We start from the raw sequence: 21,336 nt of genomic DNA on the forward strand, positions 1-21,336 counted from the left end.
TCTAACCTCAAACATTCCGTGATTCAGTGATATCTGAGACACTGAAATGGCTATGGTACCTAAAATGTTCAAGAGAGTATGACCATTGATTTCCTGAAAGCAAGAAGTACAAGTAATGAGGGAGTAGGCAGTAAATTAAAGACCTAAGAATTCTTCTGTCCCTACTTCACAGTATGGAGATACTAAACTTTTCTGCTTGGAGTTTTGATCGTCTGTGGGACACATGATTCCTAGTTAAAGTAGAGGAGGATTCAATTGGTTTGGATTATTATTAAGAGGAAAAAATGGGTTCTAAAGCAGTATAAAATGAAAGGCAGCTAAACTTTCCAAGAACAAGATCACATCAAAAACAATAGCCAGTGCAAATGTACATCCATATATATACAGGAGATGACTCTTCCATATATGGTCTCTGTCTATATATACACATGGTGCCATGCAAAGAAATTCAGGTAACAGGACAGGGACAGAGACAGAAAGCCTAAAGTGGAGTATTTGTAGTAGAGAGAAAGAAAAGCAAACAACAACAACAGTGGTTACAGGAGATGAAGAGTCATAGGGCAAAATCAAACACTTCATGTTCAACTGCAACAACTATCAAAAAAAAAAAAAAAAAAAAAAGGAGCAGCACCTACAGAATGCTGAGAATATTGAGAATCCCGGGGAGAAAGCCAATATTTGCCATAAGACCTTAAGTGCTTCACAAATTCTTGATTTAAATGCTCTGTAGGAAAAGAAGGCTACTATATTTGCAATTGAACTATTAGATCACCAACCAATTCAATTACAGCTAGAATCATGGGACCAGCTGCAATATGAGCCCCAGAAATATTGGTAATATTACAAATATTACAGTGGAAAAATGTAGCTGTAAGCCAGTGAAATACAGTATGTGTACTCTCAGTCCAGTAAACAAAAACAAGCTGTTAATAAGAAATCTGTGAAACAAGCAGTGTTATCTCTTGGAGTCTGTAACAGATGACAGGCAAGAATATCTTACTGAGCACCAGCATAGCATGGAAAAGAGCAAATTGCTTACCGAGTACCCTATAAAATACTCCCAACTGAGAGAGGGAGGACAACAGCACCTCAGTATGAAAGGGGTCAGCCACTATTCCAGCAGCCCTAACACAGCAACTGCAGAAATGGCATGTCCTGAAAGAGACATTGCTACATTGCTACGTCTTCTGCAACAAGAACAGTGTGGATCTGCTTCCAAATGGTGGTGACAAAGGTTTTGGTCAGCTAGAGATTGGTATTAGTAGGAAATCAGGGAAGGGGGGCAGGAAACCTGCGTGGATGAATAAGGAGCTCATTGATAAAATCAAAAGGAAGAGGAAGGTCTATGAAATGTAGAAAAAGGGCCTGTCCTCTTGGGAGTAGTATAGAAGCACTGTCAGGGCCTGCAGGGATGCGACAAGGAAGGCTAAAGCCCACCTAGACATGAGGCTTGCAAAAGAGATAAAAGATAATAAGAAGGTTTTTTGTAAGTATGTAAACAGTAAAAGGAAGACTAGGGATAATGTGGGTCCCTTGCTGAACAACAGGGGTGTTCTGGTAATGGGAAACACCGAGAAGGTGGAGATGCTGAGTGCTTTTTTTGCTTCAGTCTTTGCTTCAAGGACTCCCCCTCCACTCCCCTCCCTCACACCCCACACCCCCCCCCCCCAGGACTCCTCGACCCTGGGGGGAGGAGAAAGAGTCTGGGAAGTGGAGATCTCCCCCCAAGTGACAAGGGAGTGTTTCAGGAGCATCTGAGCAGGTTCAATGCACACAAATCCATGGGTCCCAATGGGATGCATCCACGTGTGCTAAGGGAGTTGGCAGAGATGATTGCTGAACCGCTCTCTATCATCTTTGAAAGGTCCTGGAAACAGGAGAGGGTCCTGAAGATTGGAGGATAGCCAATGTCACTCCAGTCTTCAAGAAGGGCAAGAAGGAGGATCTGGGAAACTACAGACCAGTCAGTCTCACCTCTGTCCCTGGAAAGGTGTTGGAACAGCTTGTTCTGGATGCCACCTCCAAGCAACTGGAAGAGAAGGTTATGAGGAGTAGCCTGCATGGATTCACCAAGGGGAAGTCATGTTTGACCAACCTCGTTGCCTTCTATGATGGCATCACCAGCCGGGTAGATGAGGGGAGAGCAGTGGATGTCATCTACCTTGACTTTAGCAAGGCTTTCAATACTGTCTCCCATGACATCCTGATAACAAAGCTGAGAAAGTGTGGGATAGAGGAGTGAACAGTGAGGTGGGTTGAGAATTGGCTGACTGGCCGAGTTCAGAGGGTGGTGATCGGCGGTGCAGAGTCTGGCTGGAGATCTGTGACTAGCCGTGTTCCCCAGGGGTCAGTGCTAGGTCCAGTCTTGTTCAACATCTTCAATCAACTACCTTGATGAGGGAATAGTGTCTGCCCTCAGCAAGCAGGCCAATGACACAAAGCTGAGGGAGGAGTGGTTGACACACCAGAAGGCTGTGCTGCCATTCAGTGAGTCCTGAACAGGCTGCAGAGATGGGCAGGAAGAAACCAAATGAGGTTTAATAAGAGCAAGTGTAGAGTCCTGCACCTGGGAAGGAACAACCACATGTATCAGTACAGGTTGGGGGATGATCTGCTGGAGAGGAGCTCTGAGGAGAAGGACCTAGGGGTCCTGGTGGACGACAGGTTGACCATGCGTCAGCAGTGTGCCCTGGTGGCCAACAGGGCCAATGGGATCCTGGCGTGCATTAAAAGGGTGACAGAGCACTGGGACAGGCTGCCCAGGAAGGTTGTGGAGTCTCCTTCTCTGGAGATATTCAAGGCCTACCTGGACGCCTACCTGGGCAGCCTGCTGTAAGGAACCTGCTTTGGCAGAGGGGTTGGACCTGATGATCTTTCAAGGTCCTTTCCAACCCCTTCAATTCTGGGATTCTGTGATTAACTCAGAACCACTCAATGCTGAAGAACGTTACTCATGATCAGCTGCCAAGGGACTCTTGCTTGGTTTGCTAGTGTTCAGGAATGGCAATGTCATGTTAAATTATATAAGCCCTACTGTCACTTGACAAAGTTTTCTTCATCCTGTGATAATTACCTCCAAAAATGAGTAACCATGGACATATATTCTCTTCAAGAAATATTCTAGTTTAAACTGAACTTAGCATTAACTGGATGAGGCACCTTCCAGATGTTAAGATTAGAACAGATAATTGTTTTACTTTAGGAAATGGAAAGGGGAAAGGGAAAATGACGCAGTGCTATAACATCAAGCTACAGGGATTTCTAAGTAGGAAAAACAAACAAACAAAAACCTAAGAACCATCCAAATGCTAAGAAACTTGGAGAAACCACCACAAAAGGTGAAAGTATTCAGCAATGTCATGAGGTGGAAAATCATCTTGGTTTCTACACATTGCATCATAGAAAAGCAGTTGGTGAGTGCAGTCAAGAAACAGCATCAAGGTCTCTGCTGTTATGACTTGCATTCATATCTGAGCAGAATTCACCTTCTGAATTGCACTGCAAGCAGTTCCTTGGAACAGGAGGTAACTGTCAACCACAGCCAGTTCCTATGGTATTTTAGCAAGAAAAATCCTAGCCTCTAGAAAATCTAGCACAGCACCTAGCAGGACAGGTAGATAACAGGCTATGATGCTGTTTACTCATGGTCATATGTCAAGGAGCAAGCACCACTCCTTATTACCAGCTGGTGGATGTTTCTCACGCAGACGAGCAGCTTTTTGGTGTTGGTTTTACATATCAAATAACTCTTTTGGAGGTTTTCTTGTTGGCACTAGGGGCCCAGAACATCATTCCATGCTGAACAAGACATTCCATTTGATTGGCACTTCAATATCTTATTTAGGTATTGGAAAGAAAAATGAAAGAAACGGAGGGTGAAATTCAGGCCCCCTGTGTTGGCCCTGTGTTATCCAGCAGCTCAGCGTGCTGATGCCCGGGGCTCCATTCACTTTGTTGTCAGTGATTCGCATCCACTTCCCTGTATTCTAGATGAGAGTCACCCATGAGTATTTGAAGCAGGGCTTCTTCAGTTGCTCTTGCTGTAGTCCCCTTGAACTCCATTAGGAAATAAATGCTGATGAAGTAAGAGCGGAAGGCTCAAGTCTCCTGGTTCTCGCCTAAAAGAGAGAAGAATGTGATCTAATTCCTCCTCCAGTTAATGTTATTTGTATACAGCGGAATAGTATTGACAGGAAAATAATATCCTCTTCTCTCTTCTTACACCCCCCAAAACCCTACAATTTAGTAGATCAACAATGTGAATTGGAAATCACTTGGGCATGGAACAGAAATAGACCCGGTTCTCATACATGTTTTGAAATTTCCCTAGCCCTTAAGACACTGGAAAAATTTCCCTGGCCCTTAAGACACTGGAAAAACATAAGGTTTGTGAATCTTATCCTGAAAATACCCAACCAAAACTATTCAGCAAAGATAATTCAGAACTGCAAGTATTTGAGGATAAAATACTTACTGCATAGGAAAAAAAAAAAATCACCCAGCCTTTATCTACAATTTTGTTTAAAGGGATCTAAGCAGAAATCCCAGGCAATTAAGTTACAGATATAAGATGGACATATTCTCACAACTTGAAACAGAGACATTATTAGGAAGAAGCGATGATGGGGGGGTGGGGAGGGGGCATTCTATTTTCCAGTAATGAATGTTCAATCGAGATTTCAATTGAGATCATATATGGGATGGTAAGGGAAGTGTAAGGAGTGTAATGATGGACCATAAAAAGAGATTTCTGCCCCATGGAGACACAGTGTAACTCTGCAAAGGGGACTGTAAAATACAAACACAGAAACTGACCCGGCTTTAGCACATACAAGCAGACAGAAATGTAATCAGAAACGTGAAGGGGCACTACTGCACCTACTGAAATGCCCTGTTCAGACAGTGGGCAGACAGCGGCATGCTGCAGTGAAATGTGAATGATTTGTTGCCATATGGGAACCTCAGCAAAAGGTATCTTCTCAGTGTCCTCAGAGCCTTCTGCAAAGAGGGCTCAGGCATGCCCAAGCCAGCAGGGCTCCATCCAGCCTCCATCCTGCCCCTCCACCCCCATGAAGCAGAGGAGCTGCATCGAGGCTCCAGCCTTCAGGCTGGCCTCCTTCATGGTGGCACTAACAGGAAAACATTGCAAAGCAGTGGCAAGCAGCGAGTCTGCTCCCAAAGCCTGGGGCAGAACAGGGACCTGAGAGCTGCAAGGAGAAATGAGGTCAGAAAACTTGCGAGATTCCACACAGAAAAATTAAAGCAGCAACAGTTGTGGAGCAAATCAGCCACTGCCAGTAATAATGGGGTGTTGGGCTGAACAAGCATGTGTATTTCTAATGGACAGAGTGCCCAAAGGGAGCGCAGAGGGCTGTAGGACTGCTTATCCTTCAGCAAGTCCACTGGTAGGAGAGGGAGGAGAGCACTGGAGAAGGCATCAGCAAGTTGGTCCCCCTGCTTAGTGCTGCAGAACTTCAGGAGAAAAAACCACAGGGTGTATCAGCATCCTCGCCCGTGCACAGGTATTGCTTCCCTCTCTAGCAATCCCGTTCCCCATTTGTAAGGCATCTGTGCCCAGGCAAGGGTGTGAGTGTTTCCTGAAGGGTTATGACTGAGGAAGGTAAGCTGCAAAATATTTTCTCTTCAGTATTCTTTAGTTTCCATTTATTTCCAAAGGCAGTATCTGGATTGTGAACTCAGGTTTGGATGCCCCAGATCATCAGTTTAGTTTTGGACTGCTTGTTAGTTTGTCTCCTTTGTGGGAAAGGACAGTGAAACAAAGAGGTTCAGGCTATAGGCATCGTGTTTCAACCCTGAAACGTGACATTGTAACAGAGACTAGAAATAAAACAAGCTGCAAAAAGCGAGCTGAAATGTACACTGCGAGGTTCAGATTCGGAGCTAACCGCCTCCGGTGCTGACTGAGAGCTGGAGCGTTCCCAAAGTCATTGCTGCCGAGTCTGCGGGTGCCGAACGGAAGAAGCGAGCCCCGGCGAAGTTGGGAGCGGGGCGGCGGGGGCTCGGCGGAGGCTCGGCGGGGGATGGCGGCCGCGTCCCGGGCGGGAGCCAAAGGGGAGGGCGGGGCGGGGCCGGGCAGGTGCCGCGGACAATGGGGCCCGCGCGGGGCGGGGCCGGGCAGGTGCGGGGCGGGGCGCGGAGCGGAGCGGAGCGCGGCCGCTCGGGGTCGGCCCCTGCCGCCAGTCGCGGAGTTCGCCGCGTCGCCAGCCGCGCCCGGAGTCGCGCTCTGCCCCGCCGCAGCCCCCGTAAGTCCTGCCGCCGCCGCCGCATACTCATCGCCACCCCGCTGCTGCCGCCGCGGAGTTGGCCCCGCCGGGGTGCCGGGCGCTGCGCGGGGCGAGCCGCGCCCCCTGCCCATTGTTTTCCGCTGGGGGTGAGAGGGGGCCCAGCTGGGCTGGGGAGAGCCGGGGGGTGCGCGTCTGTCCCCGGTGGTGGCGGCGCGGAGCCGTGCGGTGCCCGCGGGCGCTGTCACTTTCCGGCCGTCCCCGCAGCCGGAGGCTCGGCGGGGCGCGGGGACGCTGCCCCCGCTGTTAGCTTCCCGGGCGGGCGTCCCCGCCCCGCCTCTCCCAGGGGCTCCGCAGCGGCCGCCAGCCCCTTGGCCACCGCGGCCGGCGGGTGCGGAGCCGAGCTCCCCGCGGCGAGTCCTCGCCGCCGACCGGTGCCCTTCCCGGGCGCTGCTCCCCCTGGCCCCGGCCCTGGCCGTCGTGAGCGCGGGGGGACTCCGCGGCCCTTCCCCGCCTGTGCGCAGCGATCGCTGCCTGGCGGCAGGAGCAGCCGCCCCGCCGCACCGGGCGTGCTTGGGGCTTCGGGGAGCTGACGGAGGAGGGCGGCATGCCGGAGCACGGAGTCTGTGGTCCCCGGGAGGAGCAGCCCGGGCACCCCTCTGTCTAACTGGGAGTTCGGTTGGAAAGGGGAAATCCGTGGCACGGAGCTGGTGGTGTGGCTACGGAAAGTGCCATGTAATTCCTTTGAAGGAGGAGGAAGGCTTGAAGTGATTTCTGAAACGGGATGTAAGCTTTTTACAGGAAGAAAATGTTTGCCTTATTTGTTATCAATATAGCCGTTTATTCCCTTTCTGCTGTTGTAGCAATTTGTTTTTGTTTTCCAATTTATTGCCCTTTTCGCATTGATTTTCTATTGATTAAATTCATTTTCTTGCCTGTCGCCATAGATGTTGGTCTCTGATCCAATCATTAGCAGCGTTTGTAGCTACAGTTCAGTTTCTGCCCTCATCTTAAGGAAAAGGGGGGGGGGGGGGGGAAATATAAGTAGTGCCCTTATTCATTTCCCAATTTCGAATGTATAGGATTCATTCAACATCAATCCTTTTACTGTTTGTGTTCTTTTTCAAATGTTAACAGAACTTGGTCTGTTTCAGGCAGGTCTCAGAGAGAAAGTGACGTACAAAAGCTTGGCTACGTTTAATGATCATTCTAGGTTCTCAATTATAATTGCGTTCCTCAATTATAAGATGAGAGTTGCAAGTCTGTGCGTCTCTTTTAAGGCATATCCCCACCCTGCTTTCTTGGTCATGTATTTTTCCTCTTTGCCAAAACATTTAGCGATCAGCAAAAGCAGGGTGTTTTTGGTTTTGGTTATTGTTTTTTTTTTTTTTTTTGGTTTTGGTTTAAAATGGTGCTTGAATACACAGGATTCCTATAATATATATATTTTTCCTTTCCTGAGAAAAACAAAGGAGTTTAGATGGATGTAAGAAAGAGTTTAATAGACTGTGGAGAACTAGAGATTTCTTTCTTTTGCTAAAGAACCCTTACCAATGTTTACTGAATTTGCTCGTCTGCATGAAGAAAAGAACTGTTGTTTTGTTATCTAGCAGATGTAGGAAGATTGACGGCTACAAATTGTAAATCTATGAAGGATCTGTCCATGGCACAATTTTTAGTTCATTTAAATAGTTATCCTACACATCTTGTAATTTGCAAAATTATATAAACAACATCAGTAAGTTTATGAAGAAGATATAAACGCAATAAATATACCGTAAAAATTTTGAAGCTCTTTGGGATAATTAGCAGAGCACGGTCTTGCTTGAAGTATGATGTTAATACAGTTAATTTAAATTCAAATATGGGTACACCATTCTAAATATTATACTGTAGAAAAGAAATATATATTTTTAAACATGCTACTTCTGTCAGAAGAACATGAAGTGTAATAGCCTTTGTTAAGATGAAGAGAACATCGTTGATGTCATGGCGTGCTTTGCATCTTTAAATGGAATCGAATGAATTGCAAACATTCATTATGCCACCAGTGATTGCTGAAACTTTTCAGGACCCCAAAATAGGGAGTTATTTGTGTACTGTTACTCACATGTTTTCTGATTATTGCTTGACTGTAAAAACAATAATAAATAAAAAAGGCATTGTTCTGAAATTAATTCTCTGCTAGCTCCAGATCTTTTGTTGGTCTACTTCTATCTTGTGAGATTGTGTTTAAACATCCCGGTGGGCTCAGGTTAGGGAACTTTCTGCTGGGAAGTGGGGGAAGCTGTGGGAAGGGGCTGGTAGCAGTCTGTTGTATCTTGGAAGAGTTAAGGGCGGGTAACATGCCAGGGAAGGTCAGGCTTGCCAATTGTCTCACAAGGCAGAGAGGTCAAATTTCCAAAGGTCAAAAAGAGTGATATACTAATTTTAATGCACATCATATATAAATATTGCTCATCTTAACATATCAGGATGCTAAGAATAAATATCTCTTGGTCTGTGTCTTTTAGATAAATGTTACCTTTAACAAATTGCTCTTACTTAACTATGATGTGTAATGGCTAACGTTCTTCTAATGCGATTTCATTCTCTATGGGCCAGTGGAAATAGGCTATGTTTATGGGTCCAGGACAACTTACAACCTTTGAATGCCTTGGTTCATAACTACTCTTGGCACTGCACAGTGTGGTCTGTCAGTTTCCAAACACTGGGGGGTTTTGAAACCTGGGGGGTCTCAAGTTCAGTTTCACTTCCCCTTCTGTTCAGTCCCTTTGGCTGTGTGGCAGTGGTGGTCAAGGCAGACAGCAGTGATGTCCATGTCATCTGCTTGCTGGCCGTGCCCGCTGTAGGTGAACGTCCATCAGGCCCAAAGGCTGATAGGCTGCGCCGCTGCAGATAAAACGAGGTGGTTGCTTTGGGGATGTAGACAGAGAAGGGGACTGATGTCCTTGCTTGTTTACTGGGGATGCTTACTGGCAATTTCTCACCGAACTCTGCTGCTCCTTGCAAATGTTTTAAATTTATTTTTAACTATTGTCTCTCAGTACTTTATCTTGAGGCTTAATTCCTACTGTGGCACTATATTCTTAGATTAATTCAAACCTATGTGTATTTAAAATGCAGGAGACCCTTTTATAAAAGCCAGGGTCTGTTCTCCAGGGCTGGAGGAAGTGTACCATGGTATCTGTTGTTTTGTGGGACTCCCCATGCCACACGGCAGTTACACTGATTGTCCCTGCTACTCTGGGCGATCCTTGACTGAATTGCTGTGGGACTGAATTGAGGTGGGAACTACAAGAGAGTGTCCCTCTGCAGGAGCCGCAGGTCATAAAAAGAGTTCTCGGATGGATCAGAAGTAATCAAGTATTGGTGATCTCCAAGGAAGTGCTTAATGCCCAACTCTCTTCTAGGGCAGAAAGCAGGCAGTAAGGATGTCTGATACAAGGGGAGTGAAGTTTTAATGGAGAAAAATCTGCATCTCAAACTGATGTGAGTAACTTAATAGTGAACTAATGTAAATGGTATCAATAAAACCAGACAAATCTTGAAGATTATAAATCAAAGTAAAAGAAGAGGGGAGAAAGGTGCACTGTTTCTGAAGGCTGATATCTGACTGTTTTAGAGCTAGAAAGTCTCTACGAGAGAACTACGGAGGTGGTTTTTTTCTTTTTTCTTTTTTTTTTTTTTCCTGATGATATGACAGCTATTTCTTCCCTTGTAGGCTGAAGATCACTTGACTTTATCATACAATTCAGATGTTTAAGATGAGTTTTTTGGGCATTGTGTTTCTCACTGTGTTCTGCTCTTGTGGCAGGCGTGCAAACACAGTAAGTGTTCATGGTGCCGTTAGCTGAGGGACTGTTCCTTTAGCTCGAGTGGAAAAGATCTCCGCTTATAAGAGAGGCTTTTGAGTTCTTTCTTGAGTAGGAGTTCCTATCAGTTTTACAGTAGTATTTTTAAGAAGCTTCAGTTACTTATTCCTAACTTTTTCACTAATGAGAGCTCAGCTTTCCATCTCTCTGACCCTTTTCAGTGAGCTTAGTTTCCACTGAAGCCACCCTGTGTGTTCAGTTAGGTTGTAACTCCCATTACAAAGTCAACTTTTGCCTTTCTTTAGTCTGCCACTTCTGGTTTTGATCATCTTCCCTCAGTTCTCAGAAATATTTCAGATTCATTAACAACTTCTCCCACTGATACACCACTTCTGTATCCTGTAGTCTAGCCAATTTTTTCTAGTCCAGCTGTTCGGTTTGCTCACCAGCTCTAAGATCTCTTTACACCTACAACTTCTCCCACTTCAGAGCTAGTCGTGACAGCGTGGCAGCACACATTTTCTTTCTCCAGCTGTAGCACGTGTTGTTTTTGAACTTCAATTTTCATGCCACTAAGACTGTATGTGAACTCACCCCTGAGAAGAGACAATGGTTCTATGGAATGGGGTGATCCATCCATGGACTTGATAGCCAGCAGAATCGGTGCTTAAGGATTTGAATTATCTGTCTGTGAAAGGGCAGAACCATTGCACGGTTCATGTAAGTGATGTATGTGGTCCTAATTTTCTTTGTTAAAAATTTGACTGACAGACTGCAGATGCAGTCTTTTTTTTTTTTTTTTTTTTTTTTCTAGAATAAAAGGCATCTTCTCAAATTAACAGCCTTTCTCTTTTTTCCTTGCTAGCCTTCCAAGGCACAGAAGTTTTTCTTGATCTATTCCCTTCCACAGAGCTTAGTTTTGTCCAAAAAAATTGTAATAGAAGCTTTTTGTGAGAGCCTCAAGTACAGAGTTCTGCTTTATTACAGCTGCTCAAGAAAGGAGCAGTCCCACCCTGGATTTTCTTCATGGGTGGTAGCTTCTTGCTAGTTCATCATGGGAAATATTGTTGTCGTTTCAATATTAGCCCAAGATACAAAATATATTTTAAGTGTTCCAGCCTCATTTATGTGTATTTGAGGAGGGAAAGGGAGGTAAGGAAAGAGTGAGTTCTTCACATATAATGAAAGAGCACAGGATTGAGTCAGACCTAGCCAACCTGAAAATGTCAGATCATAAAGTGCAGCATTTTAGAATTGGGGTTGAAGCAAGGAGATCCACTTCTGCTTCTGCCATTTCAAGCAAGTAATACTTCTTTCGCTTTCCCATAATTCAAAGAACAGGTGAATGAACCTGTCTATGGCTGCAGAATTAAAAAGAAAAATCTCCTTTGGAAGGAAGGGAAAACAACTGCTTTGCAAAACAAAAGATCAAGATGGGATATTTCAGCAAACAATAAAAAATTACACAAAAAATTAGCATGAGAATGTGGGTTTATAATGCGAAGCCTTGTGAAGTAATTTCTCTTACTATTTCATATCCTGAGATTTTTCACTTTTTATACAAACAATCACAAATTCAAGTGTCCAAAACTTTAAAACTTGAACTTATATATTCTAGACAATCTCCAGATGAAACTCAATTGCACTATGACATTTTTCTCCCAAAAAATTCTTGTGAATTGCCCATCCTGTTCTGCATGTCAACCCTTCCTGCCTGCCATTTACTAACTATTATTCTTACCCTGCTATTAAATCAGAAGTGTTATTAGTCAAATCTATGTTCTTATTGTGCTTCACAGCTACAGAATGAATTTTCAGAAAAGCAGTAGCTGTGGTGTTGTGTGTGATGATATGTAGGTACTATGCCTATGGATGGGTGCCTTGCAGCACGTACAAATATTAAAATACAGGATTAGATTGGGTTCTCTCACGCAACTTTGGATTGCATTTATCAGTGGAATCTTCCTTCAGTTTTCTGTCTTTTGATGGCAAACATTACAGCTTTTACCAGAAAAGCAAAATTTGGGGATTATATATAAACTCACTTTATTTTGTTTAGACAGGAGTAAGTAGGCTGAAACTACCAGCAGGCTTGTCAATTCCAGTGTGCGAATGTAGAGCACTACTATTTATTTATTTTTAAATATTGCCTTTATGTTCCTTTGTGTTACTTTCATAGTCTGTCTTTTTTTTTTTTTTTTTTTTTTTAAAAAAAAAAAAGGGGGGGCGGGGGGGAAGTATAGGGATTTTTGTCCTTTTCCTTGGTCTCTGAGCAGGGTTTGAACCCTTGAATCCCCAGGCAAGTGTGTTTCACCAGAAATATTGAACTGGTAAGGAAAATAGCTGCTTCTTCTTGAACTTTGTTAGTAGAGAAGATGGCAAATACTTCGCAAGATCTGCTGACATTCTATTCTTAATCCCAGCAATCTTGGATCTCATTCAGATCTGAAAGAACATTCCAATCCACTCATTGAGATACAGGTCCTGGCAACTGGGCACTTTATTTGCAACACATATTTTGTCTCCAGTGCCCCATACAAAGATGACCTGAGTTCTTGTTCCAGACTTCTCCACAGTTCCCCCGTCATCTCCCTTTCGTTTTTCCATTCCAAAGCTGTTTCTCACAGATCTTGCCTGGTCACTGATCTTTCCTAACAGGCTCCCAGTCCCTGTTCCCACTTCCTATATAGGTCACTGACCCCAGTGTTTCTCTATTACTCTCACTTGTACTTTCCACACAATCTCACTTGTTTGCTCTATAGACTCCTAACTCCTATTGTATTCTGGTCATGAGTCAACTTTCACTCCTTTTCACTAAAAGCTAACAAAAACCCATTCTTTCTCCAAACTGCTTGAAGTTATGAAGAGTCTTACCTGCTGCTTGCCTAGGTAGCCAAAGCTGTGCTGGATCCACCAGAAAAAAACAATTGTTATGTTCTTGAAAATGCGAGATAAAATACATTGAGCATGTGCTAAATGTCCAGAGAATGTAGCTGCTAAACTGTAAATCTCTACAGAGAATTTCCCATGCTTATAAAGTAGACTAGCTTCTCTTCTTCCTCGTGAAAAATTTATTTCATTAGAGCATGTTGATAAGAATGACAACATTTTTAAATGCCAGGACTCTCCACCAAATAGGAGTGTCTCAGATTTTCTCAGGCATGTTTTGTCCATGTTAACACATTCTCAATTTCTCTTAGCAAACTGTATTTAGTAAACTGTGCAATGCTGATGAAGCATTTATTTGAGAGAACAAAAAAAAAATAAAATAAAATAAATATGATTTTTATTCCCTTGTGTAAAATTTTGGCATAATGACACTTTTGCAAAGCTATACCGAGCTATACCTATAAAAGCCTCCTGTAATTGATGGTGTTGGGCAACCTTCGATAGGCACCCATCCTACCTTTGATACCCCAAGGATAGTCCTTAATATTTTATACTGTGCAGATAGGTGCCCAGTACTACTAGTTTGTGCCTGTACAGCACTGCATTGATACTAAAGTTAGTTAATTAAGAAAAACAATGTGAACACAAATGGAGTGCTCTGCTGCCAGGCCTCCTGCATATGCAGTAGTTCAAGAACTCCCACAAAGTACTTTTGTATGCAGTATACTTGTGAATGCCTTGGAGGAAGGGACTATGCGTTGAAAAGGAATTACATCTGTGGGTGTACAACTAGCAGGTCTACAAGTGTGTGGGCGAGAGGGAGAAAATATGTGATAATGTTGGTATTATGGGTCCCTTCCAACTCGGGATATTCTATGACTCTATGATTCTATGATTTCAGTAGCAATCCAGTGTACGATGACTGTGTTACTCACAATTGGAAGAGATCTCTATTGGTGGATAGATGCAGAGAGTGAAAGAGATTGCTATATGTGTAAGCATGTATCTGCTTGGGAACAAGGTGGAGTGAAGACAAAATGCAGTTAAATCTTAAAGCACTACAAGTTGAGAAGCAACGCTGTTCTGTAACTATTTTACCTTGTAGAAATGATCGCATACATGGCTTAGCTCATTTTCTGGGAGCATGGAGTTTTTGAAGATTGCAATTAATCACCAAATGGGGATTTACCTTGTCAGGTTTTCAATTGTTTAAGGAAAATCAACAACAACAACAAAAAGTTTTACAACTTAATTTTGTATGTGAAAAGAGGAAGTAAATAATTTTTGTGGGGCTTTTTTCCTTTATTTAAATTGTAAATGTAAAATACTTCTTATGGATGTGTTATTTCAGTGTGCTGTGAGCATTTAACAGACATAGTCATTGAGAAATTGTTGAAAAAGCTGTTACCACTTTAATTCCTGGCAGACAGTCTATAATCCAGTTTGTCAAATGAATTTTCTTGATTGCCTTGCAATGTATGCAAAGTACTTAAAAAAAAAAAAAAATCAAAATTACCTCTGAAGATGTTGGGGGGAGGAGAAGGATACAAAAGAAAACAGAGGAAAATTCAGCTTTCTTCTCTTAGTTAAGTATAAAGAAAATGGTACTGTATAAAGGCAGCACAAAAGACATAACAGAAATGTATAATGAGAGCAATCAAGTTCTTTAAAATGCTGGATAGTTGTACTGTAGGGAAAAAAAAAAACAAACAAAAAAACAGTTTACTGATTAAAACAATCGAACATGTACTTGTTTTTATTCAGTAAGCTAAACTTAATCTATCAAACAAACTTGCTGTCTGACTTTCACCTGAACTGATTATGTATTCAAGAGGTAGGTTCTGTAGGATTTTTGAATGTGGGGTGCTTCCTTTAGTTGGTGGGTGTCACCCTGCCTGTAAGTCCCCTGCTCAGAGCTGCTGCAAAGATTAGGAATAATTTATTTCATTTCTTCTATTTTGGTATTTAATGTGTTTCACAATGCACATAAACAATTGTTATCCTTTTTATAGAATTTTCAACTTATACTGAATTTGCTAACTACACCACAGCAGTGAAAAATATTTTTCCTGTGTATTTTGGGGCTATAACTACTCTTAAGTCTTTTTGTTGTGTGTGTGTTTTTGTTTGTTTGTTTGTTTGTTTTTTATCCTAGTTTATATTATTCTTACCAAAGTAATGCTTACAGTATTTGTCAGAAATCTGTGGAGGGCAAAGAGCTAAACTCTTACCAAACAGACAGGGTTTCACAAAGAAGTGAGAAAACACCTTGCAAGATTCATGGTATGAATTAAGCTGCTAGTTGATTAGGTTTTGCAGCTATTTTTCCAGCCACACAAGAAAGGTCAGTGTGTGGTACAATAAATCTAGAGATCTTAGACGCTGGTATTCCTGTGTCTTAGCCTCTCAATTTCTAAACTGTCAGTAGTAGTTAAAAATCAGAAAATTCTGCTTGGTATTCTGAGCAATGTGCCTTTGAAGCCAGGCTGGAGGGAGCACCATGTTTGTTGCCTTTTGGCTGAAACCCTTAAGAACCCTTGTCTGGAGAAAAAGTTCTTCTGTGGGAAAAGACCTTCTCGGGCTGTTGCCAGGAGGTGTCACTACAGCTCAGGAGTAACTGTTTTGTCCCTTGAGAGACACTTTAGTAGTTTCAAGGTCTCATTAGATATAAGTGTGGGTATCATCAGGTGCAATGATATACTGCCCTCTATTTATCATTTCTAAAGAAAGAACACTGATATTGTCCAATCTACTAATTAATGTATCGCCAAGCAAAGAGATTATGGTATGTATGCTAAACGAGTTGTCCCTCAAAAATACATTGATACTGAAATATGCATGCCGTGTGATACTGTGTACATCCTTCCCTTTGGGAATTAGTGCTTACATGGTGCTGTCTGATGCAGTTATTTGTACTCCCTTGGTCCTATTCATCTTTAAGTGATGTAGCAGAATTTTAGCAGTCACTGATCAAATGTATTACACTAGGATTAGCATGGCAAGATATCTGTTGAAAACCAAGAGAGTAAAAGTGGCCATTGTAAAGAGATGGAGTCATGAGTAGGTTTGGGAACCATAACCTTAAACACTACTGATACCACTCTTTCAAAACAATTTAAATCATTTATTGTAATGCATGAGAAGCTTTTTATTCTCAATCAGTTTTGCACAGCATATTATATGTATTTTATACAGCCTGCTAATGAGCTGAAGACTTGTTAATTATGTGTGCGTGGAATGGCATAGCTGTTGAATTATGCACGTTATTTTTCCTTACAATGAAATCTTCCTATTAACTGTATCTGTCCTGGCTGAAAATGTACACCTCAGGTTACTAACCCATCTTTTGTCATTTAATTATCATCAATCTTAGGGCTTTGTTTGTGCGAAGAGTTTTTCTGAAAGTTAAGAGTAGTCTAGACAATAAAAATACACTCTTTAAAAGTAGCTTCTTGTGTTGCATAAAATAGCTGTTGGGAATTGTATATCACCTGAAATAAAAGGAGGAAAAAAAAAATAAAGGAATGTAAAATCTGGAATGGTTTACTTTTTTTTTTTTTTCCTCTGTCTGGCTTGTAGTACATTAGTTTTCCTACTTAATATCTACTTAATATCATCCTCCTGACTTGGGGAAAAAAAATCAGACTGAAATTATATGTTAATTACAACAAAAATTGTATTATGCCAGATCACTGTTGTGAGCATTGGAATCTAAGTAGGGGCATGTGCTCTACTTCCTGAATGTATTACTCTTACAAAGAGTATAAAACATAATGGTAAAGCTGATCAGGTCTTTCGTACTTTGGGTAATTCCAGCAAGCTACAAAAATATGTGATACTAGTTACTAAGCAGTGCCTTTTATATGTAGACTTGGTGTCTAGTATATAATCTAAATCAGTACGTGGAAATTTTCAAAATTCTGTCTAAACTGCTTTTCAGTTGAAAACATTGATTCTTTCAAAAAAAACAACCAACCAAAAAAAAAAAAAAAAAAAGGCAACAAAATATTCCTGGTCCTTCCATTTTCAGTACAGAAAAAAATGGCATGTGTTTTTTTTTTTTCTTCCTTCCCCCTAAGATAGTATTGTCAGAAATGTGGAAAACTTGTGGAAGTGGAATTGAAGTGGGATGAAAAGTCATTTTGCTAAAGATTTCTGAAACTTAGAGGGGGAGGGGAACAGAGAGAGAGAGAGAAAGAAAGGCTGTAGTAGTGGTAATAAAAAAAGGAACGGTAATAAAAAGGAACTACAATTATATTTAATGTCTTGAGTTTGTTGTCTTTTATTTGTTGCTGTATATTCCAGTGTGGATAAAGGAGTTGTATATTACTGAAATAAGCAGCATAAAAGTGTTGGACCATCTTCATCACAGGCTTTGGTTACATAAATCAGTATTACCCACAACAAACAGAAAACATTTGCAATAGTATCACTTGAAAACATGATCAGGAGTTATTTGTTCACACTCTGAGCTGCATTAATAAACTCAGTACTGGGGGACTTGTATTTTTTTCTCTAGTTATTGGGTGATTTTGTGATCCATAAGAAATTAAAAAAGGAGAAGAAAAAAAAAAAAAGCTATGGTGTGGCAGAGCGTGTGTATCTTGGATTTGTAGTCCTGGGAAGATGGAAAGGTCCAAAGAAAAATCTTAGTTTGAAAGCTCCTTCAGCCTTTTTTGTTGTTTATGCAGAGAGTGTTCAAGAGATTTCATTTGTTGCTTTTACATCAGCTTGTTTCAAATAAGCTGTGAAATGACTATTAGACAGATTACCAGCCTTAAAGGATTATATGCATCTTTCATCTTAGGTGCTGCTGCAATATAAACACTATAACAATAATCAGCTTAGTTAAGTTCAAGCAGGTGGTCTAAAGGGAAAAGGTACTTAGTAGGACTAGAAGGTGTTCTAAGCAAATTTGCCGACGACATCAAACTTGGAGGAGTTGTGGACTCTGATGAGGGTGGAAAGGCCTTGCAGAGAGACCTGGACAGATTGGATCACCAACCACACGAAGTTTAACAAAAGCAAGTGCTGGGACCTACACCTGGGATGGGGCAACCCTGGCTTTACGTACAGACTGGGCGATAAGATGCTGGAGAGCAGCCCCACAGAGAGGGATCTGGGGGTCGTGGTAGACAGCAAGTTCAATATGAGCCAGCAGTGTGCCCTGGCAGCCAGGAGGGCCAACTGGATCCTGGGGTGCACCAAGCATAGCATTGCTAGTCGGTTGAGGGAAGAGATTATCCTGCTCTACTCTGCATTGGTCCGGCCTCACTTTGAGTACTGTGTGCAGTTCTGGGCACCACAGTACAAAAAGGACATTCAACTGTTGGAGAGTGTCCAGAGGAGGGTGACGAAGATGGTGAAGGGCCTAGAGGGAAAGACATATGAGGAGCGGTTGAGGGCACTGGAGAGAAGGAGGCTGAGGGGGGACCTCATCATGGTCTACAACTTCCTCGAGAGGGGGAGTGGAGAGGCAGGTGACCTATTCTCTGTAAACACCAGTGATAGGACCTGCAGGAATGGTGTCAAGCTGAGGCAGGGGAAGTTTAGGCTTGACATCAGGAACAAGTTCTTCACTGAGAGGGTGTTTGCACACTGGAACAGGCTCCCCAGTGAGGCAGTCACTGCACCAAGCCTGTCTGAATTTATGAAGCAATTGGACTGTGCACTTAGTCACATGGCCTAAATTTTGCGTAGACCTGTGTGGTGCCAGGAGTTGGACTTGATGATCAGTACGAGTACCTTCCAACTCAGGATATTCTATGATTCTATGACTCTACTTTTCATTCCATCTTCAACAGCTGAACATGTGATTATGTGGGCAATTAGGGAAATTGCTTAGAGGTGTTTTGAAGTCCTATGTTCTAGGTAACCAGGGTTGGTACTTTTTGTTGTTGCTGTAGTGTTGTGTTTTTTGTTTTTTGTTTGTTTGTTTTGTTTTGTTTTTTGTTGTTTTTTTTCTTTTTTTCCTGTATATTCTTTTAACCTACGGATTTCATAATGTGACATGGACATAAATGGCTTATTTTTCTTATCTGCTTTGTGGTTTCTTTTTTTTTTTTTTTTTTTTTTTTAAATGCCTACCATGGCAAGATTGTGAGTAGAGTTCCTTCCTATCCAGTTGATGAGCTTGCAATTGTTCATTCAAGTTATAATGACAATGAATTCTAGCTTTTCTCCATTCCAGCATAGAATGGTCTCCAAATCTATGCATTTGTTAGATTTTCTCCTGGTACCCTTAAAATGCAGTCCATTTGTGGCTCTGTGACCACTACTTCTGTGGCATGATTTGGAGTGCGGTGAACAAGGTGGTTATCAGTAGAGCTGAGCTGGTGGCTCTCTGTGGCTGCTTCATGCCATCTCTTGGGTGGGCTGGCTGCTACAGAGCTGATGGGATGCTGAAGGTTAATGAGCTACGTGGTGTTTTCATGGTTGAGAATGAAGATGAGGTCCAAAATAACTTTATTGCATGTTCCTCAGTGACTTGGGATTTGCCCCTTCATAACAGAAATATTCTATTTTTCTCAAGTTATTCAATATCTAAATTAATTTATTACTTTGAAACAAATTATGCATGTTACTGGCATTTGTAATAGTAAACGTATATGCCAAGTTCTTAAATGGATATTGATGTTATATAAAGCACTTTTATACCTTAGAGTAACTGTAAAACCAGAAAGGAAAACAGAGCTATACAACTACTTGTAAAGATTCAGTGAATTTATTACTTTTTTAGTGTTTCATTATAGGGGTAAACTAACTGTTTGTCAAAATTTGTAGATTAATACCAGTTGTCCATAAACAATTTTGAGAACAATTATACTGTCTTAGAGAAAATTCATGTGACCAAGAAAGTGCCTGAGATAAGCAATCATTTCTGTTGTTGTTTTAAAATACTTTCTTTTGTGTAGAGTTCCCTTGGGTATTTTCAATGACTGGTGTAAAACTATGATGGTTTTAATTTTGTCAAAAGGTATTATTAAAAATATTTATGACAGCATTATAATATATATGGCTACAGAAGTAAACATGAATAAAGCACAGTTCAAGAGTTTTGAAATAAAGACAGGAGTTATGGATAACTAGAGATTTATACCCACACAATTTGTTTCTACTTTACGCATCTTTTCTTGCAACAATGCTGAGAAGAACATTCAAGTCTGAATATTGTTTGTGTGTGCCCCACAAAATAAGTTTCAGAGTAGGAACCCAGCTAAAACAGATGGCATATTATATGAAAATCCTGGGACAGAGCAACCCTGGTTATCTCTGCAGGCTGGGAGGCTGGAGAGCAGCCACACAGAAAGGGGGCTGGGGGTTTTGGTCTTTGGCAAGCTGCTCATGACCCAGCACTGTGCCCTGGTGGCCAGGAGGGCCAGCTGTATCCTGGGGTGCATCAGTCACAGCATTGCTAGTCAGTTGACAGAAGGGATCGTTCTGCTCTGTGCTGGAAAGGTGTCACCTCGAGTGCTGTGTGCAGTTTTGACCAACACAACATAAGGACATACAACTATTAAAGAACCTCCAAGGGAGGGCTATGGAGATTTTGAAGGGTCTGGAGGGCCAGGTGTATGAGGAGTGGATGAACTCCCTTGGTTTGTTCAGCCCAGAGCTGAGCAGGCTGAGGGCAGGCCTCATGGTGGCCTGCAACTTTTTCACGAGGGGAGCGGAGGGGCAGGCACTGAGCTCTGCTCTCTGGGGACAGTGACAGGACCTGAGGGAATGGCATGGAGCTGGGACAAGCAAGGATCTGTCTAGGTGTTAGGGAAAGGTTTTTCACCAAGAGGGTGGTCGGGCACTGGGACGGGCTGCCTGGGGAAAGCGGTCATGGCACTAAGCCTGCTGGAGTTCAAGAAGCATTTGGACAGCGCTTTCAGACAGATGGTTGGTTGGATTTTGGGGTGGTCCTGTGTTGAGCCAAGGTCTGGACCTGATGATCATTTTGGTTCCCTCCAACATGGGACATTCTGTGATTCTGTCTGTCTGAAATCTGAATATGGCAACATTCAGGACATGGCATTTTCAGACTTTGCCATGACCTTGGTTTAGTTTCTTCTTTCTAAATAGTCCAAATAGAAGTGTCAAGATGGACATTGCGGAGGGTGCAAATACATAAGAAATGCAGGGGAAATATTTTTCCCCATGCAGTGCCACAAATAAATTGCAAGCAGAACAACCAGGAGACTGATTCCACTTGAACCGTGGATGAAGGGGAGCATTTCATCCTTCTGTCTCTTGTAAATCCAATTCGATTTTTGGAACCGAGATACTATTTAACCACATAAAAAGCTGTACCAGGTTCCCTTTTTGCAGTGGGTTTTGCTCATAGTAATACAGAGCAGACTGTATACTCTGCCAGAGAATGATCTGCTTAGGATAGAGTGGAA

At 42.3% G+C, this 21,336-nt stretch overlaps 1 protein-coding gene across 3 annotated transcripts in view; it reads left to right on the plus strand.

Annotated features, from left to right (window-relative positions):
* The window catches only part of SEMA6D (semaphorin 6D), a 277,603-nt gene that overhangs the window by 36,735 nt on the left and 219,532 nt on the right, over positions 1 to 21,336 (plus strand). For 2 of the 3 annotated variants that reach the window (XM_027466880.3, XM_072043620.1), the window contains exon 1: positions 6,161 to 6,263. The exons of the other annotated variant lie outside the window; for it this stretch is intronic. The gene's annotated coding sequence lies outside the window, so the exon portion shown is untranslated. Of the gene's footprint in view, positions 1 to 6,160; positions 6,264 to 21,336 lie in introns of those variants that run through there. 3 annotated transcript variants of the gene reach the window in all.

This window comes from Anas platyrhynchos, chromosome 11 (assembly GCF_047663525.1).
Source record: "Anas platyrhynchos isolate ZD024472 breed Pekin duck chromosome 11, IASCAAS_PekinDuck_T2T, whole genome shotgun sequence".
NCBI classification, from domain to species: domain Eukaryota; kingdom Metazoa; phylum Chordata; class Aves; order Anseriformes; family Anatidae; genus Anas; species Anas platyrhynchos.